The sequence below is a fragment of the Balearica regulorum genome, chromosome 2 (assembly GCF_011004875.1).
Source record: "Balearica regulorum gibbericeps isolate bBalReg1 chromosome 2, bBalReg1.pri, whole genome shotgun sequence".
NCBI lineage: Eukaryota > Metazoa > Chordata > Aves > Gruiformes > Gruidae > Balearica > Balearica regulorum.
In genome coordinates, this window is record NC_046185.1 from 151,423,636 (window position 1) to 151,449,408 (window position 25,773).

General features: G+C 41.1%; 1 protein-coding gene across 50 annotated transcripts in view; it reads left to right on the forward strand.

The window, feature by feature from the left end:
• SVIL (supervillin) overlaps positions 1-25,773 on the forward strand; it is a 143,099-nt gene that overhangs the window by 47,786 nt on the left and 69,540 nt on the right. The window lies entirely within an intron of this gene.

The window sequence follows — 25,773 nt, forward strand, 5'->3', positions numbered from 1 at the left end:
CAACTTTAGTCTTTCCCTTTTTAAAACAGGATCATGATTACATCCTTCAGGACTTCTGACCTTTCTTCTTCACTGTCTGAGTTGCTGGTCTCTAATTTCCCCTCCCTTTCCCTTCAAGGATTATACCCTTTTTATTACATAAGTTATTCTTTATCTGCCTTTCTCTCCCCTTTTTCTCCTGCTTTCAGTAGTCTACAGGTTCCATTTTGGAGACACCTTTGAATATTGCGTTTGCCAAATGGTGCTGTTGGAAATGACTCTTCCCAGTTGAGAGCTTTTCATGGCTTTGTAAATATTTGGAGCAGAAACAGAAAGCAGAAACTTTTAATGGTCATTTATGACAGATCAAACCTTTTAATGTGTTTGTTCTGAAGTGGTGGTTATGAGGGGAAACTTGCATAATTGCATCAATTGTTCTAAGGTAAGGTTTGAGGATGCCTTCTGAAAGATCTACTTAAATTCATTTTGTTAGGAAATGACAAAAGTAGTTCTGAGCTTTCTTGAGCTGCCTCTCTGCTGAAAAAGGAGAAGCATAGCCAAGGAATAGATAAGAGAAATGACAAACACTGTTTGGCTTTCTAGTTTTGCTTTCCAGTTTGCATGAATATTAGGAGGAAGCTTCTAAATAATTGGCTAAAAATACACCTAACTTAAAACATTTAATGTAGCCTTCAATGTCACATGTCTTATGAACTGTGCTCTAAACATTTGTTGCCCAATTCAAGTTCACAAGAGCTTTCGATCTACCTGCACTATGAATTTTTGTTGAGCTCTTCTTTTAGAACTGGAGATGCTTTACATCTGGGGATGGTTGGGTCACATGTCTGTGAAACACAGTTATGTCCAAGCCAGTGGTTTAAAACTGCAGCACTGTCACAGTTCTGAAAAAAATAAACAACTGTCAAACAAATTACACATTTCACTACAGAAGAACTGTTTATGCCTCTTGGTAATGGAATAATGTGTCACAAACTTTATTTAGCTGTTGCAGTGTGCCTGTTTCATCTGACTTGTAGCACTTGGTGAAGCAAGCTGACTGTGAGATAGTTGTCTGCACACATCTCATAAACCCTTTGTGGTTTGGGCGACTGTTCTCTCGCATAGGAGCAGCCTTTGAAGGGCTGGTTGTTGTGTGCTTGGCTTGTAATTCTAGTGGCATGTAGGAGGAGAGAAACAGGAGGAGATAAGGGAGAAACAGGTTTAATAGTCGAGGAACCAATGAGGCCTGTGAAGCAGCATCATGTCCAGCGGAGGGATTAATAGGCATCCTTAGCAGTAGCACTCGGATGTCTGCTGTGTCTATTAATCTCTATGAAATGACCTAGATGGTTAGACCAACTGCAGGCTTGATGCACTTTCTGACAGCATAAAATTGGCTTGTAATAAATATGCTAAGGAAGCAGCAGGAATAATGGAACCTATTTGGGAACTGACATGCCATTGGGTTTTCATAAATCCCTGGAAGTGTAATGCTGGCAAATGAATATTCATAAACCAGGCTATTAAAATTTTAAGAGAACCTTGAGGGGGTGATGATGTCAGACTCCAGAGTTAATTATAAAGATGGTAAAATTCTTGGCTAACTAGGCTGAACATGCTCTCACAATAGTTTTTACACAATACAACAATTGGAGGGAGCCACAGCATTGGATGTAGATTCTGAATCTCTTAATATATTCCCCGAACTGAAAGTCTGCCCATGTGGAGAAGAGGAAGTATTTACATCCAGCTACTGTGGAAATAAATCAGCTTCAAGTAGTTCAGTTGCTGATGTTTTCTTTTGTGCTTATTTTTGTTACTGAATTGGTCACAATATCTGACTTGCCTGCCATAAAGTGCCCAGCTGGGCTGGGAAGCATGTGATGGCTGTCCTGAAAATTGCCAGTTGTTAAAAGCAATCTGTAGCATTCATTAGACTTCTTATGGGGGGATACTAATACTACAGCAACTTCACTTACTCAAGTTAGAGATCAGTTTTAAGGATTGATGCTTTATTTTAAGAGAGCCTATTCCTCTCAATAGAGTTATGAAAAATATCTGATTTATGTTTTGTAGGATAGCAGTATTTTATAATGCTTTCAGAATTGCTGAGGGGTTGGCGAGAGCTACGGAGGTCACAGTTCTAGTCCCACTTGGCAGAAACGAATTGAAAAATCTCCAACTTTTGTTAGTGGTCAGCGTACACTTATTTTTCCTATTGCATTTTTTCAACAGTATTGATTGAAACTTTAGAAGAAATGCCAAAGCAAATCCCTCATACATGTCCTTGTAGTGGTATGATGGGTAAAAATGCTGAGCACGATTTTAGCTACCCTGGAATCAGGGTAAAGTCCTAAATTTTAGGACCTTACCGCAGTTAATGTAGCTGTTCCACTTCAAATAATACATACTTTGTTTCTTAAATAGAAAGGGTGAAAAGGAAGAACATGTTACTGTGTTTCTTGAATCAAGATCTGTAACACAGGACCCTTTTAACAGTGCAATCCATGGGAGGAAGAGGACCAAATCATACTTGGAATTTTTTTTTAGATGTGTTGTAAAGTTAAAATCTAAACCAAATCAAACTAGTAACTTGTTTTAGTCAAGGAACTGGAACAGCTGATCATCCCCTTTCCTTTGCCAGAGCAAGGAACAGTAAATACTATAAATATAGACAAAGCAGTTCTTAAATCTCAGCAAAAATCCTGAAAACAACTGCAAATCTCAAAACATGCTAAATAGGATTCTGAAGGTTTGGGAGGATTTAGAAAATTGTTCCAACTTGTTTTGAAATGGAAATCTTTCTCCTTAAGACGTAACTCTTCAGCAGTCAATAAATCTAATAGAGATCCTATATCGCCATAAAAATGCAAAAAGTCTTAAAATTTGAAATATAGTTTATCAGAAATAATGCTCCCAAGAACCCTCACCGGCTGGGGGGGTGCAACAGGAAATCACTAATGTCCAGTGAGACATGCTGCAATTTTGAGAGCAGGAAAATCACTTATTAACTTCAGCTTTCAGTAGCCCTTGTTCTAGGGTGACTAGAGAGGCAGTGTCTGCTTTTGGGTGTAAAACACGGGCTGCCTTTTTGACAGAGGCCTTTGGAGTCCTGTGAGAGGAAAACATATTTATCACTTACCTAATCTTGCAGTTTGCGTGATTAAGTAAGGATGAATACTTCCACACACATTGCTCAGCCTTGAATCCTTTTACTACAAAGGGACTTGTGCCACAGAAACTCTTTTCCCCGCCCACCTCTTCCTGCTTTAAACTTACCAAAGATGCTTTAACTGTGTGGCCTCTCTACATGAGATCAGGCAGAAAAAAAAAATAGACATTTGCAAGATGTGTTTCATGATGGAAAACAAAGTTCAAGATTGTTCTGGATGAGAGCATTTTGAATGTAACGTGCAGGTAAGCAAAGTTGTGTCGATTGCATCGGTGCAGGAGACAGCAAGGTTACTTACCACGGAGGAAGAACTGAACAGATGCCAAACCTTCATCACAAGTCTGTCCTTTGGGAAGGAAGGCCTTGTTTCCTTGAATTCCAGGTTTTTCCTTAGCAAATTAAGTTTTTTAATAGATATTTTCCCTTCTTTCTCCCATAGTTGCCTCGTTGATATGTTGCTATTGTACTTGGTTTTCTTGTCTAAATTGTTCAGGCTTTCTAGATGAGGAATCTGCATTTCCATGCAGATGCAGACCATGTCTGTTTCAAGAGATTCTTTGGGTACCCTCCCAAGGTGAGCACTATCCATAGTCTTAAAGACTGATATAATCAAATCAACCATCCATCAAGGGATGGATGCAAATTGTTTCTGTCATCAAAGCCAGTTGTTTCCTTGAACACCTGGTTTTATGTGGTCTAGAAAGGTTGGAAGTGAGAACCTGGCTCAGTGGTGAGGGTGATGCTGAGCATCTGCAATGCAGTGGATGTTTTTTCCTCAGCTCAACAGCACAGAGCCAGTGCACCAGGAGGAACATAGGGGATAATCCAAGCTAAAGATTGTGCAGAATGTGAACTTTAACTTCTGGAACAAAAGTTATTTTTCTGAGGAAGATGAAAGTACCTTTAAATAGATGCCTCCTCTTTCTGTTTTGCTTTAATGCCTTTTTGTATGGTTCCTGTACCTGACCCTGACAATATCTGAGAGGAAGAAGATGAGGAAGAAAACCTGAATGGAACTTGATTGAGTCTTTTTTTTTTTTTTCCCCCGAAAGAAAAATTGCTGAAGATACGGTAACTTTCCTAGCTGGGAGCATTTCTTGCTGTGAGAGAAAGCAGGGTGGGGAAAGGAAATGCAAAAAGATCCTGATGTTGCACTTGAGGTTAGGTTATAACTTCAAATTCCTGGGGTCTCCTCACTTGGTTTCCTCTGCCGCTAGTATTCCCAAGCCTCCTACGAGAAAAGAGTATCAGGAAGATGGCTGGCCTCAAGTTTTAGTTTTGTTTATTTTTATCAAAGTGGGTTGGTCAGCAGCTGTGTAAAAATAGTCTCTTCTCCCTGTCTGTGGGAAGAAGAGGGATGTGATCTCAAGGAGTCATCTTGCAGGTATTGCAGTGAACAGCCAAGCACTAACACCAACATATGAGATGTGTCTTATTCCTGCATTTTGGTACATTGATGGTGCCTAATTTGAAGTTTTATGTCCAGTCATTTGTCAGCACTTCAGTTAGCTCCCTGTCCCCTCTCATTCATAACCAGTGCTACCTGTGTGTTTCATATGACTGTGCCCTCTTATCTGGAGCCAATCCTTGCTCTCAAGAGCAAATACGCTGCAATCCTGAAGATAGCACTGTGATACAGGCAATAAACGTCCTAAAGAGTGTAGTTACGTGAGCTTGAAGCTTTGCAGGATTTATAAGGAGCTCTGGTCTCTGCCTAAAAGCAGATACTAGAATTCTCCTCTTTAATGATTAATAAGCAATTACAAAGGGGCTTTTGTTTGTTTGCTTTTTCAGACCATAAAGTCCACATTTGTTTGGGGTTTTTTTTGTACAGAGACTGTTGGAGGAGCATATGGCTGCATTGATTGTGCAGAGCTGCCACTCATTTTGCCAAGTTGTTGTTAGTTTGCATGTGGCCAGGCAGCATTTATGAAAAAGCCTTGCCCTGCCTGCTCCTGCATTGTTTCCAAATAAAGGCATGTCTGAAAGAGGAGTTAAGCCTCTGATTGCTGGACCTTTAAAAAAAAAAAAAAAAAAAAGACCTTTCACCCATGGGTTGAAATGAGGTGATTTATCTGCAACAAACTGTTCCTTCCCCGTCCCTACCCCCCCCCTTCCCTTTCTCAAATTAAGTGAAAAAGTTGCTTTTAAATTTAAATTGTGAAAACTGATTGTTTTACACTCATGCTTTGTAGCAAACAGTTTAGGAACCTAACCATCAGCCCTGAAGTCACCTCAAGCTTATTTAAATGTCCAATCAATACTATTTTTTTTTACATTTAGAGCAGTTTAAACAGAAAATGCTTGTGTTCCTGGAAGGTATTTAATAAGTGATCCTTTCCTTGCCTATAAACTCTCATCTATGTGATGAGCAGAGAAGTTGAGTGGCTACCTTTATAATGCAAGGTAGTAGTTTGGGTGACTTTGTTTTTTATTATTTCTTAAACCAGAAGTACTCTTTATCAGAGATTAATACAAGTTTGAAGTGACATAATGGTGGTTTGCTGTGTAGGATCTAAGGACACAGCTAACATGAGGTTGTTAGGAAGAGGTAATTTATTAGGCCAGCTGGTATGGGGGGAAAAAATGAGACAAGCTTGCAGGCACACCACCACTTCATCAGGTCTGAAATAGAAGCAGCAGATTTCAAGGTTAAACAGCAGTTATGAAAAACTACTCAGTTTAATCAGACATGCATTGAACTGTCAAAGAAGAGCTTGCTGGTATGATATTCCTTCAGGGGAGGTGGGAGGGTGAGAAGCTAATTGTTTTACTGGAGAAAGAAATAAGGAGTTTACAGCCTGTTAAACAGGGGGAGGCTACAAAACCAGTACCTGGTGGGCCTGTGTCTGTTCTTGGTATGTAGAGGAGTTGGGAAATTTCAGTTCTTTGTCTTCTCTTTGGAATGTTTTATTTTTGTAGGATTTTTTTGAGAATCAAGATTGAAAGATCAGTCATTTGTAAAATAGAGTTGGGTTTCTGTAAAGGAACTTATCAGGCGCATCTAGTTTCAGGCATTCTTTGTCAACTGTTTTTCATCCTTAGCCTACACTGCTAACTTAAGAGGTTACCTAGTAGTTAATTCATAGTTATAAAGGTAGTGGCAGAAAGAAAAAAAAACACCTCTACTGTTTATTCTCTTTTAAAAAAACTTGAAGTATTTACTTCTAAAATCAGATCAAATCTGTTCTAACAAGAAGCCCTGAGTGCTAGTGTTTTTTTTAATCTGTAATTTTCCTCAAGCAGAAACAAAATTCAGAGTTGAAATATTAAAAAACAGTTTCAAGGCTTTGCAGAACAACAGATGTTTCACTTGTGCTGCTTATAGAGTTGGCAATGTGCTGTTTTTAAGCTTTGAATTAGGACATTTTATCAAGGTGGTTGTTTCAATACACATCTGATCATGCACTGCATACGTATATTGGACTGTACACTGTGGAGAGCAGAGGAAAACTATTTGGTGCTCTTATTCTAAAGCTGTTCACTATTTTTCTGTAGTGCTGTATCCTAAACTGCTTAATATTATAGTTAAAGCAATGTCAGATTAAACATGTTAAAGTAGAATTCATGATCTTCTAACTTGCTTGTCTGACTTCTTGGTTCTTTTTAATGGGCTGTCTGTACAAATGCCCTCTAAATTAACCTCTGTATGTATTAACAGTTGCTTTTAAAGTTATGGTATCTGACTTTATTATGCAAAACTGACTTTCAATATCAATTATAATGCTCAAAACAAATGATGTTTTTTGAGTGGTGTTAGGAGTCCCAGGAACCAGCTTGTTCTTTTTTCTGAATTCCACTGCTGGATGTTAAGAGGGCAGAGCTGTTTACTCAGCTGTGTCCTGTTAGTACTGAAGGGGCTGGACAGGTAACCCTTGCATTTAACCCAAGCTCTGGAGGAGGTCAGAAAAGCTTCCTCTAATTCAGATAAATTACTTGCCAGGAAAGGGGTGTAAGCTGTCCTGGCATTTGTCTTTCTCTGCCAGAAGCCAGCTTCTTCCAAGCTGCTGAACCAACAGTCTGAAAAAGGTGTCATGTATTGGGAGCAGTTTAACGGCAAGTGTGATATATTGACGGAGAGACTGCAGTATCTTCTGTGATTCTTGATGTTGTAGGATATGGAATATCTGTGTCTTGGCTTCCTTGAAGGCAGTTTTACAGAAATTTTCAAAGATTAAGGTATGTTTAAATATCCCTTTCACATGGTGCTTCAGTCACTTAAGTCTTTGGTCCCATGGCTAGCATTGGGAGCCAAGGGTTTTGTGCTCAAAATTTTCAAGAAACTACCTGTAATTAGTTGTGAATGCCCCCCCCCCCCCCCACACACACACACACTTTAGTAGTAGTACCACTGCTTTAGTAACCTGTCTTATGGGACTCAAGAGATTTCCTGAAAGCCTAGCTGGACACCAGGTCACCCTAGGACTGGTCTTGAGGCTTTAGGTGACTTGAGTATGACCTCTGTATAGCGAGCTCACAGAGAAGCTAATATTACAAGCTAAGACTAATATATTAATATTTGACCAAAAAGAAGTACCAGCACTAGACATTCAAATAATTTTTGATGTTGAACAAGTTACAGAAAAACTGTAATCTAACTGGAGCTTAATGCAGTGTAGTGTGTCAGTTCTAAAAGATATGGGCTTTGTTTGTATATTGGCTGCGTGTTGTGTAAGTAGCTTTTATTTATGGCAAAAGTAGCCAGCATGGTCCATAAAGTTGGAATGAGAGTATTTATAGGACCCTATTCTGTGCTTGGAAAGAGAGACAATAAACTGGTATAATGATGGGATTAAAAGTGCGGAGAGGAAAAAAAAAGGTATTTGTAGCAATTCTAGTAAATGGACATGGGTATAACTCTATATTATTCTGACATAATGAGACCTAAAATCTGTTCTGAGTTCTTACCATCTTATTTTCCAAAGTCTATCCCTTAGTAAGGGTAACTGGAAGGAAGTCAAAGTCCTGCTGCAGTTTCTAAACTTGAAAACTGAAGTATCTGATATGGAGCCTATACTTGTTTATTTTCTTCACAATCTGAGATATCAGGGGGAAAAAATATAATGTCTATGAACAGGAGCAGTTAAGCCTTTACATAAGGAAACAAAAATAAAATGTAAGTTTTATTTTCCTGGGGAGGATAAATTTGTTACAGTATTTAACAATGTGTGTTACTGGATGCGCCTTTGGAGATACTTGCCACAAAGTAGTGAACATGGAACACCTTCAGTGGCATGCTTAACCCATTAGGAAAAAAGCACAACTAAGAGTTTATCACTAACACAGCGGAACTACTGCTTGACATTTTAAATAAAACAAGGTAGTGGTCTATACTGATGTAGATTTCTGGCATTCCTGGTGCAGATTCACCTTGGTGTCCCTTAGTCTCCTCCTTTCTCTTCCCTGCTTCTTTATGTTTGGAAGTAATTTTTCAAGGTTACTTACCAAGCTGCCTGCCTTCTGCTTCTCTTTGCTTCCTCATTACAGAACAAAAAGATAGGATAGGTGAGTAAAACTCTTTCAATTAAGAGTTGTGTGTTTATTCTAACAGAAAATTTTCTTATAGACAATAGATGAAAAAAATCTTTAAAAAAAAAACCAACTTTTTTCCTGTGAATGCTTTGTAAAATCCAGTTTATATGCAGATTTTTTTTGAAATATCAGAAACTGGATGCTCTTACATTGTTCCTCATAATGCCTTGCGAGAAATAAAGATAATTCTTGGCAAACAAAAAGCTCCCAAAAAAGCAACTAGTTGAGCACTTACATATGCCAAACTGTTTAATAGAATACTTTCACACACATACACATATACCCTTGAGGGAAGAAAGTGAGAATTTGACTATAAAAATAAAATTAGGCTTTCCAAGTGAAATCCCTATATAGCGTCCTCTCTAGGAGCAATCCTCTAGTTTTGTTCAGCCTTCATTTAATACCATTCTAGTTCTCCAGATCAACTTGGATAGGATTTTGTTATTTTACTGCATGGTGTGAGCTAATGCAAGTCCTGGACTTACTCCAGTCTGTGCTGTCTTGACATCTAGACTTTGGGTATAAGCTGCTGATTATGGTTTCAAACTTCCCAGGAAACAAAAATAAAGAGCTGAAGAAAATGCTGCAGCTTTTCACAGTGATCTCATGCATGGCCACATGCTGTCAGGATGTTTAAGTTTCTTGTACTGACTTTTAATGCAGGCATACTTTCCATGGGAGTTTAAAATACTGCTGTAGTTTGACTTAAAGCCATTGGCAAGCAATAAGCATTTAGACAAGATAGTCTAAATGTCTTGAATTATAGCCTTGACTGAGCTTTTTGCCTGTTTACTTGACTATTTAAGAACTTGATTTTTTTTAAGTCAAAGCAAGATATGTGCATGCTGAAGTGCAATATGAATTGTTAAATCATTTATTTAGAGAAGCTGCTGGATTACCTAGCTCTTCTGCTGCTTTGTTTTATTCATTTTTTCCATTAGCACTTATAAATCAGGCCAGGTGTAGAAAGGCAGTGAGGAAAACAAGCATCTTGCTTGGCCTTCAAAATCCTTTGTGTGGAGTGTTAATACAGAACTTAATAGTAAATGTGCCAGTAGTGCTGGTGTGCCGAAATAAAGTTTCCAAATGGCTCCCGGAGGCTCCCTGCTGTAGGAAGAAGGACTATTTTCATGTCATAAGAATACCTTTCTGCAGACTCTGTGAGCATGGCAGTGTGCTGACAATAAACTAGGTGCATGTTAGTGAATTTCTTGTGTACCTGTCCCATACATGCTCTGATAAGATGTTGAAGCTCATGTACAACTGCTGTTTATTGCTTGGATCACGAACAGTGGGTCCAGCCTTAGCTGTGGCTGTGAAGCCTGTGAAGATGATAGGGCGCTTTGACAGTGAAGCTTCTCAGGGTCCATGTGCCCCAAAATTCCCCAAGGCTTGTGACATCTTGTTGCTCCTGAGAACTGCGAAGTCCTTGATTTGGAGAGAGTGTGGTGTGGGTGGCAAAGAGAAGTCTTGCTGCAGAACTTGCCCCGTTTCCCTGCTGGGTTTTGCCGCCCATCCCGACATCTGTCCTCCTGCAGTAGCTGAACATGTTGCTGCTGCTTCATCTGAGCTAGCCGAACTTTTAACTTGGCACTAGACTGCCTTCACATGTGACTGAGGATTTTGTAGCATCACTTGGTACAGGGCTGTGTCCCACTGTGTTCTGCTGGCTAAGAAGCATTGTGCTGTGCATGTCTATGATTTTGATGATAATGCACTATTCCTCAGCAGTCATTTTGCCTCACTTGTAGACAAATACTACTGTAGGCATATTTTTAAAACCTGGGGTTTAAGGCCTGCCTTGCAAGAACCTAGTCCAGCACCCTTTTGTAACTGGTTGTTAGTGTATTACTATACTATCCAATGACAATCAAGACATCTAGGGAGTCCTTCATTTTTTCCAACTCTAATTTGTTCAAGCTGCCTGTCTTTTCTCTCTTTAAGGAATGTATCTTTTTCCATTACACACGCTCAGTGGCTCTCTTCAAACAGCACAGCATTCCTTTGATGCTATTCATGGGACAAACAAGTTGACTGATGAAGGGGAGTTCACCTGCAAAAGAATCACCCTCCAGTTTTTGGCCTGCTCCATAGTGTGCTGCTGAAGTTAAGCTTTGTGTGCTCCAGGCTGGTTCAGCTCTCACGAATGCACTTCCTTAGTTTCCTGTGTGCAGATCTCACCTAGTAAAGGGCAGAGTAAGTATCAAGTATGCTGGATTGGACAGCCCTTCAGCGAAGCCTTCCGGAGAAGGAAAACAAAACCCTGCTCAAGAAGGTGGCCTGCTTTGGGGAGGGGGTGGAGTGGAGTGGGTAAAGAGAGCCATTGGAGTGGGACTGGGTCCCCAGTGGGAGAGTCTGCAGTGGGAGCCGGAGAAGAGCCAGGACAGAAGTGGAAGTAGATTTGGAAACACTGAAGAACGGAGTGCGGTGGGATTACCCGTAGGATGGGGTACAGGTGGAAGGTGGAGGTATGCACAAGGCTGCAGAAATAAAATCAGAAGAGAGGGATTGGGAAGGATGAGAGCTAGGAGACTAAAAGTAGTAGAGCTGGGAATGGCAGTTCAAGTCTCAGGAAGGTGTGAACTTTGGGGCAAGCACAACTGAGCTCCTCCCACACGGCAGTAAAAGCTGTGGTGTGGCAGAGCGCTCCTTTCCAGCCATCACACAGGCACCAAGGTTGCAGCAGCCTGGGGGGCTGTCCTTTGTACGTTCCCCAGGTGGCTCAGGGAGCCTGGACTGTAACAAACCTCTCAGCTCCCCAAGTAACTGCCCTTGTTCTTTCATTTGTAGACTGTTTTCTCTGTTCACTACATTTCATTTGAACAAAGTCACGATGTTTTGCTTTTGAGCTTGAACTGACCATTTGTACACGGGGGAAGAACACCTCCCTGTTACCTCACTCAAACCCCATCTGTCTTCTCAATGAATGTGTGCCTGCAGCACATAATTGTTAAGTCTCATGTGACTGAGGGCTGGGGTGGCAGCTGACTCTTGTGAGGTTACTGGAGGAAGTAGCCTGTTTGGGGGAGTGTGTGCAGGACAAGTTCTTCAGCCTTGATTTAAAGTAGAGGTCTTATGTGAACCATTACCCTGTTCTTTCAGCATTGCTTTTGATATGCATAGATTTTGCTGAAATTACTTTTCTACCCTGTTCTTGAAGAATTCAGAGAGAACTTTAGCTCTGCACCAGTCAAGTATAAATGAGTACATTAACTGCTTTGTCCTGAGCAATGAAAAACACATGCTTCTTTGTGAGGGTGACTTCTGTACTGCTTAGGTATCCTTTTGCATTTAAATTATTCAGAATACAGATTAAAAAAACATTAATTCCTTTTTCTTTTTTTCCCTATCTTTAGCACATTGGAGGAGATATTGGTGTATTTCTAAACGGTCTCAAAAATTACTTCCTGAAGCCTGTCTTTTGGAATTCTTAGTGTCTGTGAACAAAGATGGAAAATGCGAGTGTTAGAATGGAGGAGAAAAGTCAGCTGATATTTTATCTTCCATTTAAAATTAAAACTGCAAAACCGTAAAAGCATTTGAAAGCATTTGATAGTGTGCAGTTACACAAACAGTCCCAAATTAACTGGTGTCAAATAAGCAGTCACCTGTGGGGGTATCACAGTGTTTTTTCTGGATGTGTCTGAGTTTGAGATTCTCGTTTATAGCCGAGAGACGGTGTTCGCCCTGGTATTTTGAGTTGTCAGTGTGTGTTCTGAGAGACCAGAAACGAGTGGGTGAACCGATTTGCTCTAACAAGGAGTGCAAGCCTGATAGATTTGCTCTTGTCCCAGCCTGGATGTCTGTGAAGTGTGACTGACTTCCATAGTTCAGGGCTATCCTAACTTCTTCCTAAAACTCTGTTGACAGGTCTAATGTACCCACACCAGTCTGTCTCATTCCTAGTGTGTTATTTATTTTCCTACAGCTTTCATTATTGATATTAGTTAGTCATAAGAGCATTCTGTGCTGCTGATCTAAGCAAATTGGACACAAAGTGAGTTAGCTTATTTTAGAACTACTTGAGTGTAACTGTATCTGACTGGCCCTATTTTGAATGTGCGTGCCCCATTTCTTTGTATTAGTGAAGCATGTTTTGGGTGAGAATAGTCTTTTAGCAGAAAATCAGCAGTTCTGAGCCAAGATCTGTGTGTGCATCTGGGCACAGTTTCAGCCCAGAATGATAATGGCTAAGCTTACAAACTGTCAGCACGATTCCCAGCTGCAGTTTTTAACATGCACTCTTTAAAGAGTGAGTTGGCCATATATGCTATCACTTTTAATTATAATAGTGTTGAACCCCAGGTTCATTGCCGCAACAGAACATAACTGGGGTAGTTTGGTTTCAGTGGGGTGCTAATCACAGTTTAGTTTTACTTCCTGTGTGTTAGAGATTTCTCTAGCTGTGAGAATCATTTGGTAAATGTATCATTACATCTAGTAGTACTAGGTAGGTATTTAAGCCTTACCAGGGTGGTATCATTTTTCTAGTACAAAGGAGCTGTGATACAGAGTTGACAAAATGCAAGAACTAAAAGTTTGCAGGGCAATGGGCAGGATCCTCAGTTTGTTCTCCGGTGCCCTCACATAGACCTGTGCTCTCTGTGCCTGTCCCTGCTGACCGGGGACAGTCTCTGCCAGCCCTCTGACAGCACGCTCGCTGGGGATGCTTCATTCAAGGTAGAAAATTGGATGCTGGTTTTAGAAATATCAGGGTACAAATAACATCTGAACTGTCCTGGTATTTTAATGTTCAGTGCCAGACATGGGGGAATGAGGGACAGAAATGCACTGTCTGTACTGACCTGTAGGGAAAGAGTTGCTTGGAGCACCCACTTGGAGGGAACTCACAGCACCCCTGCAGGAGGAGGTGACCCGGGCTGCTTTCCTCTGTGTGCTGGCTCTAACCACAGAGTGGTCTTGTGGCTTTCCTTGCACACTCTGTGCTGGGAAAGAGGATAGGATGCTGTCCAAATCTAGCATCTTGAAATTACCTTGGGAAAGGTATAAAGGAAAAACTAGTCTGAATCACAAGAGAGGCAGTGAGCAGCAGAAGCGGGTTTGGTTTTTTTTGGGGTTTTTTTTTTTTTTTTTGCTAGATAGCTATTTTGGGGAGAGCAAATCATTACTTTTGAAGCCATCTGTCTGAATTGCAGTGAATCTCACTATAACTGATCAAGAGTGTTAAATAATTAAATAGTAGTGTTCAAATGAGTATCTGTACCTTGCTTTCATCTAGTTCACTTGGTTCTGGTGGTTGACAAGTACCTGTCTCCTGCCCTGGAGCTGTGAAGGTGGCTGTTTATACCCGCGCTGCTGACCTACTTTAAAGCAATTCATGCGGTGAGAAACCTGATTATGTTTTCAGTCTAGTGGTCCTAAAATGTGCTGTGGTGAAGACTGTACCTGAACTCACTGCAGTTTTACACTGCCTGGTAAAACTGAAGTATGTCTCTCTCTGCTGTGAGCTGTTGACTGAGCTTAACCTCTGGCGTAGGAGCAGTGAGAGCTCCTGACCAGTGCTGATGTGCCGAGATTCCCATGGCTCTGCAAGCACGGGGATGGCAGAGTGGTGGCACAGCTGTTGGGGAGGGCTGGCCGAGCCTCCTCCGCCTGCTGAAGGGGTAGGTAGGCTCCAGCCGCTGCTACGCTGCTGGCTTGCAAGGTAAACACTGGGTGACCTAGAAGCCAGCCAGTCAATTCGCGTGTGGCCTTATTAGGCAAGCTGCGGCAGCGGCAGTGTCTGGGGACAGAACATGCTGGATGGCAGCGGCGAGCGCGCAGCCCAGAACAAATCCAGCCCAGACCCCGGGAGATACGACCCAGTACTGCAGCGCTGACAGCCTGCTGCCGGGGAGCTGCCGCTGTCCAAGCGCAGCTGTCGGAGACTGAACTCTGCTTGGCAAATATCAAGAATTATGCTAGAGATGGCTTTTAAAAAAAATAAAATCCTTTTGTGTTGATGTTAATAACTGTAGTTCTCTTTCCTGACATATTTTTCATGTGCTTGGTTATAACCTTAGGACACTAGTTCACACTGTCATTCCATATACTGGAACACTTTTTGGTGGCCTTTGCTAAGAAGCGTGTTTTCATTTCTGCTGCCTGCTTTCAGAGACACACCTGAACTAAAAGGAATGATTTTTTTTTTTTTTTTTGGTGCATGACTTCAGGACTTGTTTCTTCTTTCTTCTTGTGCAGTTTTATGCCCTTTATTGGAAGACTGTTTGTTACTGGCTAAAGCAATGATCCTGCTCCCAGGAGAAGGGGAACATTGGCACCCGCTGCCTGTGTGCAGACCAGGACTCAACTGGATTGCTTCATACCCGCCTCATAAAAACTGACTTTCACATGGAAGAAGGCTTAAAAAACCTAAATAGTCTGTGTGTTTTTCCTTTAGTAAAATACCCATAGATTTAGACAAATACAGTAGAGGCAGGTGCTGTGGAAGTTTTCCTGGGCAGCTTTGGGAAAGCTCTTCAGATCTAACTTGTGATTAACTTGCTATTAGTGATTGGTACCCTCCTGAGCACTGGGCACGTTTGTGATGCTTTTCAGGGGCCTTGGGAGTGTCTGAGGACAATACAGAGAAAAGGCTGTGGCTGCTATGAATTTAAACCTGCTCTCTAGAGAACAGGCTCCAGAACTGCAGCATCACTGTGCTAACCAGATTTTCTTTCCTCATGAATTTTTGCTTAGCCATGCTGGATGCAAATTAAGGCTGGTACACATGTTTTTTCATAGTGACATTATTTTCTGTCACAGTCCTTGTAGTTGAGTTGTCCTACCTTGACCATCAGTTCTTGAATAAAGTACATGATTTTTCTTTATTTCTTTTACTAAATATTTAATTTTCTGAGAAAGCATTGCAACATGCTATAAACAGGATGGAAGCTAGGGTCATGGATGTGTTGTCTGCAAGGTTACTGTCTGCCTGAGGCTTGAAAATGACAGTTATATTTCAAGGTAAGTATGCAGGGATATGATGTGGCCTGCAAAATGTCACATCACAGTGGTAAACAAAATTGATGTTTTCCTTAGATGACTATCGCGAAGAGCCAGAGAACTCTGTTGTAAATTTTTCCTTGTGGTATGTGTGCCTCTCTCTGCTCCCTTATTGGGCTTTTGCACGCATGCAGTGATAACAGTGCAGAGGTGTTCAAGAGCAGCTGGGAGAAAACTCAATAGCATGGCTGTGCTTTTTGCGTCGCTTAACTGCACGAGGCCACTTGATACTCCAGGCAAGGAGATAGCCTTGTGCTGGTTGTATTGCACTCTGGTGGAAAGTTTTCTGGAGACCGAAGAAACTAGAAGTGTCAGAAGTTGGGGAAATCCATCCTAGAAACCCTGGCCTCTTGTTTGCAGGGCAGGAGTTTTGCAGACAGTCTCTCCCAACAGTGGTTTAAGCCCTTGGTCATTGCAGCAGCAAAGCTTTCATTCACTGCAGTAGTAAAGAAGAAGCTGCTGCTTGTGTCATGACTCCCATGAAGGATGTCCACAGAGCCATGGCTAACCATTTGCCTTCAAAATCTGAACTGCAGTTGCTTTATAGTGAGTCATGGTGTGAAACACTCTCAGATATTGTTTTGCTAGGTAAAAAACCTATGTCTCCTCAAAGTCATTGGGCTGTTTAATCATATATATTGTATGTATGACTGGGACAGGAGTTCTTGCCTTATCCCTCATTTCCAGCCATTTGCTCAGTCCATGCCTAAGCCCGGCTCTGTGCATGCCTGACATCTTCTGTTACCATTTCAGACCCACAGACATACACATCTGACTCAATTTGGATAATGTGCCTCACTGGTATATCTGATTACCACATGTGAGAGGGGTGCGAGGCCTTTGAACTTCCTTTAAGGAGCTAGTCTAGACTGATCCTACTGCTAAAGAGGAAAACCTTGAAGATCTTTGATTATGCCATGGTCTTGCCAGACAGTTTTGTGAACGGTGATACAAGATGTAGGAATGTCAGGGGACATTACCTTCATATTTCTTATTCTGAAAATGTGTTGCAAGATTGAAAGGAGCGCTAAAATTAATGTCTTGAGTGAGATTTCTTCAAATCTGAAATAGTAATCCAGAGACTGAAAGGTTTTTTAGAGTATGCATGGAAAAATGTCTGTTACTCTCTGTTTTCTTAGAGCACATGAGTAAATATTCAGTACAAAAAGATCATCCATATTCTTTTAACACATCTGTCATCTTGTCCTAAAAAATTAGTCCCTTTTATGACACTTACTAATCAGCTTTTTTCATCTCTTTGCACATGACCTGTTTTAAAGTACACCACATAGGCGACACAGTGCTGAAGTTTATCTGAAGATTTGTCCAAAACATAATCACTAGCCAAAAAGCAGAAATCTTCTTGCTAGGTTCATTATTCAAGAACTGTTGCACAGTGGAAGTGGGGGAGTGGGGAAGCAAAGGAAAAAAGATTAAACTTGCTTCCCACTGGAGGGATGATACCAGGTCAGGAAACTTATTCTAGTTTAAAAGTCCATACAAGTGGCCTCCATTTAGGAAATGAGAATATCACCTACCTGTGTACGTGGGGTTTGGATGGAGAAGAGGAAGCTGGCTGGCATTGCTAACCCAGAATGCATACTGTGTTTGCAAGCTAGGATGCTTTGCATGACTTGAGATGATAACTTTCTGTTAAGTGATTACACTACTGAAGTAATTTGTGAGGTTTTTGACCTATCCTTTAGCTTTGGGCTAAATTATTTCTTGAACACCATGGCAGAAATTGCTGGAAAGTGGGAGGAGGGGGAAATAAGAAAAGGGAGGCTCTTCTGGTGCCTTGCCACTTACCTTCGGAAACACATGCCTTTGTGCCAAAAACTGACAGGGTGGCTTGGGGTGGGTGAGTAGCTTGGAGCCTGGGAGGGGAGGTCAGATGGACTGATGGAAGAGAGTGGTCTGATTTAGCCTTCTCTTTTGACATCCATTCCTGCGATCACAGAGTCACAGAATGGTAGGGGTTGGAAGCGACCTCTGGAGATCACCTAGTCCACACACACCTCCCCACACCATCCCACCCCCCCACCCCCCGGCTAGAGCAAGATCACCTAAAGCAGGTTGCACAGGATTGCGTCCAGGTGGGTTTTGAATATCTCCAGGGAAGGACACTCCACAACCTCTATGGGCAGCCTGTTCCAGTGCTCGGTCACCCTCAAAGTGAAAAAGTTTTTCCTTGTATTGTAATGGAGCTTCCTGTGTTCTAGTTCATGCCCATTGCCCCTTGTCCCATCACTGGGCACCACTGAAAAGAGTCTGGCCGTGTCATCTTGACATCCGCCCTTTAGGTATTTATAAGTATTGATGAGTTCCCCTCTCAGTCTTGTCTCCTCCAGGCTAAACAGACCAAGCTCTCAGCCTTTCCTTCTAAGAGAGATGCTCCAGTCCCCTAATCATCTTTGTAGTCCTTTGCTGGACTCTCTCCAGTAGTTCCCTGTCTGTCTTGAAGTGGGGAGCCCAGAACTGGACACAGTACTCCAGATGTGGCCTCACCAGGGCAGAGTAGAGGGGGAGGATAACCTCCCTTGACCTGCTGGCCATGCAGGTTCTTAATTCACCCCAGGATATCATTGGTCTCCTTGGCCTCAAGGGCACATTACTGACTCATGGAGAGCTTGTTGTTGACCAGGACTCCCAGGTCCTTCTCTGCAGTGCTGCTTTCCAGCAGGTCAACCCCTAACCTTTACTGGTCCTTTGGATTATTCTTCCCTAGGTGCAGGATCTGCACTTGCCCTTGTTGAATTTCATTTAGTTCCTCTCAGCCCAACTCTCTAGCCTGTCCAGGTCTCACTGAATGGCAGCGCAGCCTTCTGGTGTATCAGCTCCTCCTCCCAGTTTTGTATCATCAGCAAACTTGCTGAGGGTACACTCTGTCCCTTCATCCAGGTCATTGATGAATACGTTGAATCAGACCAGACCCAGTACTGACCCTTAGGGCACACCACTAGCTACAGGCCTACAACTAGACTCTGCACCACTTATCACAACCCTCTGGGCTCTCCATTCAGCCAGTTCTCAATTCACTTCCCTGTCCACTCATCTATCTCACACTTACTAAGCTTGCTTATGAGGATGTTGTGGGAGACAGTGTCAAAAGCCTTGCTGAAATCAAGGTAGACAACATCTACTACTCTCCCCAGCCAGTCATGCCATCATAGAAGGTTATCAGATTGGGCAAACTTGATTTCCCCTTGGTGAATCCATGTTGACTACTCCGGATAACCTTTTTTTCCTCTACATGCTTAGAGGTGACCTCCAGAACGAGCTGTTCCATCACCTTTCCAGGGATGGAAGTAAGGCTGATTGGTCTGTAGTTTCCTGGATCCTCCTTCTTGTCCTTTTTGAAGACCAGAGTGACATTGGCTTTCCTCCAGTCCTCAGACACCTCACCTATTCTCCATGACCTTTCAAAGGTGATGGAGAATAGCATAGCAATAACATTTGCCAGCTCTCTTAGCATTCACGGGTGCATCCCATTAGGGCCCATGGATTTGTGGATGTCAAGTTTGCCTAGATGTTCTCTAACCCAATTCTCCTTGACCAAGGGAAGGTCTTCCTTTCTCCAGACTTTCTCTTTTACCTCCAGAGTCTGGGATTCCTGAGGGTCAACCTTAGCAGTAAAGACTGAAGCAAAGAAGGCATTCTGTAACTCTGCCTTCTCTGTATCCTCTGTCACCAGGGCACCCACCTTATTCAGCAGTGGGCTCACATTTTCCCTAGTCTTCCTTTTGCTGCTGATGTACTTGAAAAAGCCCTTCTTGTTGTCATTGACATCCCTTGCCAGATTTAATTTCAAGTGGGTCTTAGCCTTCCACCTTGCATCCCTACATACTCTGACAACATTCGCACGTTGAATGATGCGATCGTCCACAGCATCTCAGATCTTGGCACAGCTCACTTTGACTTGCTGTTCCAAGGGTGCTCTTATTGTCCAGAAGAAGAGCGGTGGAATAAAAATCATGAGCTCCTTTAGATCTCTACCCATGAAGTGCAGATGAAAGTAGAAAGAAAGAAATTGTCATCTTGTTTATGCAGATCATCTCAGTTTTCCATGCTGGTCAGACTCCTGTTTACCTAACTAGCATGTTTGCTGAAAGCTTCTTTGTAGTCACTATGGGTTCTCTTTTGTCTGCATTCTTGATTTTTTTTTTAAAATTATTATTTTTAGGCATTCTTCAAACAGCTGTCATGGGCTTCTTTGATTTTTGTTTTTATGATAACTGCAAATCACAGCAAAGTATCTAGTTCTCCTTATCACAGAGGAACACTTCTAAATATAAATTCATAAGTGATCAAAATTCAGAGAGAAAAAAGACTTGAACTTGGTGGGATCTGATTCATAACTCTTCAGTGCTTTGGGGTTGGCAGCCCTATAAGTTGGGAACAGTTTTGCAGGCCATTTATACTCTAGCTTTGATTACAGTGATTAGTTTTGCCAGACAAAAGGAAGATATTTTCCTTCTCTTCCTGTGGGAAGCTTCAGAACAACATTTAGCTGCCAGCTGGTCTTTCATGAGCAGTCTCAGATTTGAAATGTATGCATGCTTAACCTCTAGCTCTTTGCCCAGATGACTGCAAACATAACTTCTAGCTGGGCTGCCTCCCTTTCTAATGGCTGAACTGTTGTTCTCTCTTTGTTTGCTTATGTTGGAGGCCACTAATACTCAAGAATTAATGATGACAGAGGAGGACAGGAATGTTACTACTGATTTGTAGCACAGCCTTGATAACGTATTTTGTCTGAGTATACTTCTAGGTCCTGGAGACTGGATCTCTTTGAAGGATGAAACACTCTTCTTCCTTCTTTTGTCAAGTATTTGGAGATGGATTTCTTTTCTGGGAAAGACTTGCTCTTAAACCTACTGTTTCCAAACAAGCCGCAAAAAGCCAAATCTAAGACTTGTTTTCTTTATACCGTTACTTGACCCTGCTGACTTACTGTTTTTGCCAAGGTGTCTTCTCCACTGGCAAAGCTGGTTAAGAGACAGCACGGAGACCTGTCTTGCAATAGGTGATCCCTTTTTGATGGAAAAGAGGGAGGGAAGTCCTCAGTTACCTATAGTTATATCTTCCCAATGTTCTGTGTGAAGTGTGTGGCGTTGGTGTAATACCCTAAGGCTCCAGCACCTCTTGGCATTAAGAGTTTTAATACTGGAAGCAATGTTGGCACATACCCCTCATCTTGAGGTGAAGCTGACCAAACTCTGGGATCGCAGATTGTGCACTGTAGGTAAGCACAGAGCCATGACTAGTGATCACCTTACAACCTAATGTGAAGAGAGCTTGAAGCCAAACTTTAGATTATGGGTGGGGTTTTCTTGTGAAGACCTTGATGCAGATGTTCCTTTTACTGGATATTTTACTTTCCTCTACAATAATTCTCTTTAGTCCCATGAGTTGGCCGCTGTCTTCTCGACTTGCCAGCCATAAATAGTGGGGAACGGAGTCCTACTTGCACTAAAGCCCATCACAAGTATTCTTTTGCAGGTGGTAGCCAGAGCTGTTAGAGAAACTGGCTTCTTACTGTGTTCTGTGAGTAGAATTTGAACAGCACAAGCAAGAACCCATTTAAAATATGCATATTTGTGAAAGGTACTCTTAGAGTTTTTCTGCAGCTCTATATACTTTACCTTCTGCACCTTGTTCACCAGAAGGATGCTGAGGACAAAATGTTGGGAGATCATGTACAGCAGAGGAATGTGGGAGCCTGTTCCCTCCCTCCACACCTCTCCTTCTCTGTCATACGAGACATCACCAGACATGGGGGTGACAGTCAAGCTGAGCTCACCTCCTTTGTTAGCCAGAAGAGAATTGCTTTCCTGATCACAAGATCCTGTGCCTTTTTCTTTGTTCTGGCACCTCCTGAAAAGTACATCAAGCAAAAATAAAAGGGAATGTTTGCTACCAGTTTAGTCATCTAACTGGGTCACTAGGGGAGCAGGACCTAGCAGAGGTCCTGCAGAGAGAAACAGGTAGGAGTGTCTTTCTTGGCAGCCGTGAGCTATTGCATCAGCTCAGCTGTCAAGTCTAACTTCTCCTTCAACCTTGCTAAAGGCTGTAGCCGTGAGATTTATCAAATGAATGTTATTTATCTGGACTTTATAAGAAACAGTTCCCTTACTGTGTACCAGATGAGTTACAGGTGCTTAAAAATGCTCCAGGTAATAATACCTCTATTCACAAGATCAAGGAAGCAGTCTTCACACAAGCAGGGTCCAAAAAGAAGGGACCTTTTCAGAACTGGGTGTCTTATTTTATTGATAAACCCACGCAGATACTAGTCCGGAATGTGCCCATTAGCAGTTAACAGCAGCAGCTTCGTTATTTCTGCTCTGTCTCGTTTTTGTTTTTTAAGCATACCTGCACTTATGTCTAGGCCATAAAGCAGATTTTCAGGTTAGTGGCAAGTTTGGACCAGTGTCAACAAATTTTTTTTTTTTTTCTTTTTTACTGCTTTCATATTTACTACGCTTGAGTACATGAAGGTCTTCACAGCTGGTCAAGAGAGCACAGCGGTGTTCAGTTTGTGTTCTGTGGGTAGTGCTGTGAAGTGGTTAGAATTAAATGTGAGAGGCAGTAAGGTTACAGGCAAAGAAAAAATGTGGTATGTACCATCATATTTCTGAATAGAGGATATTACTTGGTGAGTCAGAGGCTTCAATGCCATGTTCCATGTGTTGGGTGACTCATGTTCCAGGGTGCTCTGTACCATTGAAAGATCTGCTAATAGAAGGTGCTTCGGTTAAGGTGACTCCAATGTTATTCATGTTTAAAAATAAATAAATGAATACAAATAGCAGGGGCATTAGGATGGAATGCATATTCAGAAATGAATAGTTTTTTGATATATTATATTTACATTATATTATAGTTTATTACATTTACATTATATTATATTTTTCACTTGTGGTTAAACAGTCTCTTTTACAGCATCATTGCTTATATTTTGCCTATACATAGACGTTCCCAGCATGGATCAGGGTCCTGTTGTAACCGATATCATAAAAACAGCTAAGAAAAATCAAGAACTTCAGTCTTGTGTTTCTAGGCTACCTTTATATGGTCCTGACAACCCCAGCCTTGTGGTGAGTTTTCTACTGATACTAGATGAAATCTTTTTGAAGGGAAGAAGTCTGTTGGAGGGAAGCTAGTAGGCAGTTACTGCCTTTGGTTGGTTGGGGTTAAGTGCACAGACCTGGTTCAGTTGTGTTTAATGCTCCTTTGTGCGTGTGTGTTAGATGATCAGGTAGTTAAGTATGGAAGACTGAGCCACGGTTATTGCACCACTTTGAACAAATACTTCCAGACTTTCAGACTGAACTATAAAGGGTTCCGACTCTTCAATCTAAAATCCATCAAATCTGTTTAATGAAAAAATATGGTAGCAAGGCAGTACTTTTGTGCAATTTTACACCTTCTGTCTCAAATTAAAATATTTGGAGCTGTGGTGTCTGTTCTTAAATCCCCACCCCCACCAGTAATTTTGCTCATATGTTATCCATAAATCTTGCCTGTTTTAAATGTTCCAGCTAATAGTTAGGCAAAATGTTTAGCATAATGATATGATTAACAGAGTCCATTTTTTTGGCAGCCTGGGTGCTGTTTTTCTTAAGCAAGCATTGCAGTTTATCCTGATTAGAGATATGAAGGAATTATTCCTCCTCTTGGAGGTTTTTTCTTTTTTTTTTTTTTTTTTTTTTTTAATATGAGGATTTAGGGGTTCTGCATTCATTTTGCAGGAATATAATGTGTGATTTGGCTGGATCTTTGAAGTGGTAATATTATAAATCTCCCAATCACCATTGCCCAATCTGTTTTAGCATTCATGTGCCTAATTTCTGTTTGTAATCTGATTACTGGCTTGAGCTGCTCCAGCTTGCAGCCTATTGCTATGCATTTACTGTACTCCCTGGGACGCGATAGCCTGACAGCTCCAGTCCTGTGCTATGAAAAATCTCTACACGATATTGCTAAGACAGGCCTAGGGCTGTGGCTGGTTGAGAATTAGCTGCTATTGTAGTTTCTCTTTGCTGAATCCTTTGTTTGTGCAACCATGTTCAGAAATCCTTGGATCTCCAGCTATTTGGGAAATGTTAAATACTCTGAGGAGCAAGGTAAGAGTTCCACGTAGATAGAAGAAAATGCAGTTCATTTGTGTGTGTTTAATTTCTCTTGTATATATGTATGCATGTGTAGATATTGTTTGACTAGATCTTCTGCAGCTACATTAGCTACTTTAGCAATCAGTATACAGTTAGTCACCTAGGCTATTTCATTATTTCCTAAAGGACACTTTTGAAAGATCCGATTAGATGGATCTTTTAATTAGCTTAGCTTGCCACCGACTTAGGGCCTTTAAATATACTAAGTAATGCTGGAAGGTTGCATCAACTTTTTTTTTTTTAAATGCAGCATTTTTTCTTTCCTATGTATTAAACTATGTCTAGTGGTTTTATCGGGTAGTTTGTACCTAAGAGGGAGGGGGACTAGACAGAACAACAAATGGTTAAACTTGTGAGCAAGTTTGATTTACACTCCAGTAAATATACTCTTAATTTTAAATACAAATATTTAAAATTGTTTTAATGTGGTTATGAGCATGTTTATAATTCTTCAGTGAAAAAAGGAACAAAATGCCATTGCAAATATTTTCCTTCTGTGTATCAGGTACTGTGGGGGTGGGTTTTTTCTTTACATTAACCATTGCATTAAGACTATGTTAAACTGATGTTTCTCTTGTGGTTGTGTTTATTTTCCTTTGAAGCAGAGTTGTTTTACTTTTTCTCCTGTGTTTGTATTTAATTTTAAGACTTCCATATTGTAGTAAGTAAGTTTTATTGGACTTTAATCCTCCCACATAGGGTTTAATTCGAACAGGAGGAAATACATAAAATGTAAAAACTGTATAAAAGAATGTAATTGTCTGGTTAGGTTTTCTGTGTTGGGGGGGAGTAAGAGAGGAGCTTGCCCCTCTGAAATACAGCAAAATTTTAAGATGTGTTTGAGTCATTATAGATGTGGTATGTATGAATGTTACTGAATGTGTTTAGTGGGTAGCAAGAGTCAGACCGGCTTGTGTGCCCCCTCTTCGCAGCCCTTTTCCCTCCCTTCTCCCAGCGAAGCAATGAAAGCTATTTTCTTCCCTTCTCGTATCCCCTCTCCAGTTTTGGCTAGGGTAGGGAGAATTTCTCTGTGGTTTACTTGTGGTTTTCATGGTGGACAGCTGGCTTAGTGCCAAATGGGTTATGTCCCGTTAGAACAGCCATAAATTTAAGATATGCCTGGTTCTGATTAGCTAAGCTGATACTGAGCTGGGCTTTTTAAGTTACTGCATACTCTTCTCACATTAATGCAAATCTGGCCTTTTTAGAGGATACTTATGGCATGGAGTATTCTTTTTAATGTTGTAGTGTAAAATATAATGATTTATATACTGTTCATACTGTTTTTCTTACAACACTGTTTTGGTCTAACAAGATGTTTCTGTGTAATCTGTGTGCTTTATTCTCCATTTACTTGGAAAGACAAAATGAATGTTAACAAAAACAGGAAAAAGTTGCCTATTAAAGTTGAAGAATGCTATTAGCAAAGCTGCTTGAAATCTGCAGTGACTTGTAGCACATGCCTAAAAAGTGCCTTTTTGCACATTTTAAGCCTCTTTGTCAAGCTGTTAAAATGATCTTTTTGCTTTTACTTTTTTTTTTTTTTAAATGTGTTTACCTGGAGTTTTGAAAGGCATAGACAAAAGATACATTCTCTAAATTAAGACCCATTTTGTCAGCAATAACAAGTTTCATTAGACCCTTTCTGCAAAAAATAAGTAACATTGTACCTAGATTTTAAAGTATTTTGTATAAGCAAAAAATATTTTTTTCCAGTCAATTCTTCTTTGAAATAGTTAAATCTCAGTACTAAGGTAGAGTAGAAGGGATGTTGCTGCTTTTGAGACGTGCTAAAGTCTAGGTTGTGTAATATTCAGGTCTGTCTTTGAACATAAAATGAACACTGCGTCAGTGACCAATTGTTCATTAATTTAGGGTCTTGGGATAGTTGACTTAATACAGATGGGA